This window comes from Lynx rufus, unplaced genomic scaffold, assembly GCF_022079265.1.
Source record: "Lynx rufus isolate CCGP_SWC_20201006 ecotype Redwood Valley unplaced genomic scaffold, mLynRuf1.p SCAF_1, whole genome shotgun sequence".
In the NCBI taxonomy this organism is placed as follows: Eukaryota; Metazoa; Chordata; class Mammalia; order Carnivora; family Felidae; genus Lynx; species Lynx rufus.
In genome coordinates this window covers 113,036,116-113,038,476 of record NW_025814823.1, presented here as the reverse complement: position 1 = coordinate 113,038,476, position 2,361 = coordinate 113,036,116, and the positions used below count along the sequence as shown (strand labels likewise).

At 37.4% G+C, this 2,361-nt stretch overlaps 1 non-coding gene across 1 annotated transcript; it reads left to right on the top strand.

Moving 5' to 3' along the window:
- Window positions 1–301: 301 nt before the first annotated feature.
- LOC124523036 (U6 spliceosomal RNA) lies at window positions 302–408 on the top strand. The gene has a single exon (XR_006964899.1). It is a non-coding gene; the product is annotated as a U6 spliceosomal RNA (small nuclear RNA).
- Window positions 409–2,361: the final 1,953 nt, after the last annotated feature.

Here is a 2,361-nt window from a genome sequence, read left to right as displayed (position 1 = left end):
CATTTTAAAAAGCTAGAACTGTGTAGAGAAAGTTGGTCCTCACCAAAATCCATGAGCTCTTTACTTCCCTGGCAAAACGCTTAGCAGGAAGCTAATGTGGTCCTACGAGTAAGTTCTGGCCAGTAGAAAGTGAGTGGAAGGGATGTGTGCTGCTTTCAATCCAGCTCTTACTTCCAGTATGTGTTCCTCTCTCTTTTTCTCCATTGGCTGGTGGGCTGTAAAGAACTAGAACCTGGGTTCTAGTGGGGCCTGGGTTCCCAAACGACCAAAACTCACTTCCCTTAAGAGTCATGACTGGTTTGTGCTCGCTTCCGCAGCACATATACTAAACTTGGAATGCTACAGAGAAGATAAACATGGCCCCTCCACAAGGATGACACGCAAATTCGTGAAGCGTTCCATATTTTTTTCAGTGTGCTGAATCAGAAAAATATGCAGCCAAGAATTCTTTATCCAGCAAGGCTGTCATTCAAAATAGAAGGAGAGATAAAAAGTGTTCCAGACAAACAAAAATTAAAGGAGTTTGTGACCACTAAATCAGCCCTGCAAGAAATTTTAAGGGGGACTCTCTGAGGGGAAAAAAGATGAATGAATATATATATATATATATATATATATATATATATATATATATAGCAAAAGCAACAAAGCATTAGAAAGGACCAGAGAACACCACCAGAAACTCCAACTCTACAAGCATCATAATGGCAATAAATTCATATCTTTCAGTACTCACTCTAAATGTCAATGGTCTCAGTGATCCAATCAAAAGACACAGGGTAACAGAATGGATAAGAAAACAAGATCCATCTATATGCTGTTTACAAAAGACCCACTTTAGACCTAAAGACACCTACAGATTGAAAATAAGGGGATGGAGAACCATCTATCATGCGAATGGTCAACAAAAGAAAGCCGGAGTAGCCATACTTATATCAGACAATCTAGACTTTAAAATAGACTGTATCAAGAGATGCAGAAGGGCATTATATCATAATCAAGGGGTCTATAGACCAAGAAGACCTAACAATTGCAAACATTTATGTGCCAAATGTGGAGCCCCCAAATATATAAATCAATTAATCACAAACATAAAGAAACTCATTGATAGTAATACCATAATAGTAGGAGGCTTCAACACCCCACTCACAGCAATGGACAGATCATCTGATCAAAAAATCAACAAGGAAACAATGGCCTTGAATGACACACTGGACCAGATGGACTTAATAGATATATTCAGAACATTTCATCCTAAAGTAGCAGAATATACATTCTTCTCCAGTGCACATGGAACATTCTCCAGAATAGACCATATACTGGGAAAAAAATCAGCCCTAAGTAAGTACAAAAAGATCGAGATCATACTGTGCATATTTTCAGACCACAATGCTATGAAACTCGAAATCAACCACAAGAAAAAATTTCAAAAGGTAACAAATACTTGGAGACTGAAGAAAATCCTACTAAAGAATGAATAGGCTAACCAAGCAGTTAAAGAAGAAATTTAAAAGTATATGGAAGTCAATGAAAATGATAGCACCACAACCCAAAACCTCTGGGATGAAGCAAAGGCGGTCATAAGAGGAAAGTATATAGCAATCCAGGCCTTCCTAAACAAGGAAGAAAGATCTCAGATACACAACCTAACCTTACACCATAAGGAGCTGGAAAAAGAGGAGCAAATAAAACCCCAAACTAGCAGAAGATAGGAAATAATAAAGATTAGAGCAGAAATTAATGCTATCGAAACCAAAAAAAAACAGTAGAACAGATCAATGAAACCAGAAGCTGGTTCTTTGAAAGGATTAACAAAATTGATAACCCACTAGCCAGTTTGATCAAGAAGAAAAAGGAAAGGACCCAAATAAGTAAAATCAAGAATGAAAGAGGAGAGGTCACAACCAACACAACAGAAATAAAAACAATAATAAGAGAATATTATGAGCAATTATATGCCAATAAAATGGGCAATCTGGCAGAAATGGACAAATTCCTAGAAACATATATATTACCAAAACTGAAACAGGAAGAAATAGAAAATTTGAACAGGCCCATAACCAGTGAGGAAATCGAATTAGTAATCAAAAATCTGCCAAAAAACAAGAGTCCAGGGCCAGATGGCTTTCCAGGGGAATTCTACCAAACACTTAAGGAAGAGTTAACACCTATTCTCTTGAAACTGTTCCAAGAAATAGAAATGGAAGGAAAACTTCCAAACTCCTTCTATGAAGCCAGCATTACCTTGATTCCAAAACCAGACAGAGACCCCACTAAAAAGGAGAACTATAGACCAATTTCCTGATGAACACTGATGCAAAAATCCTCAACAAGACATTAGCCAACTGGATCCAACAACAC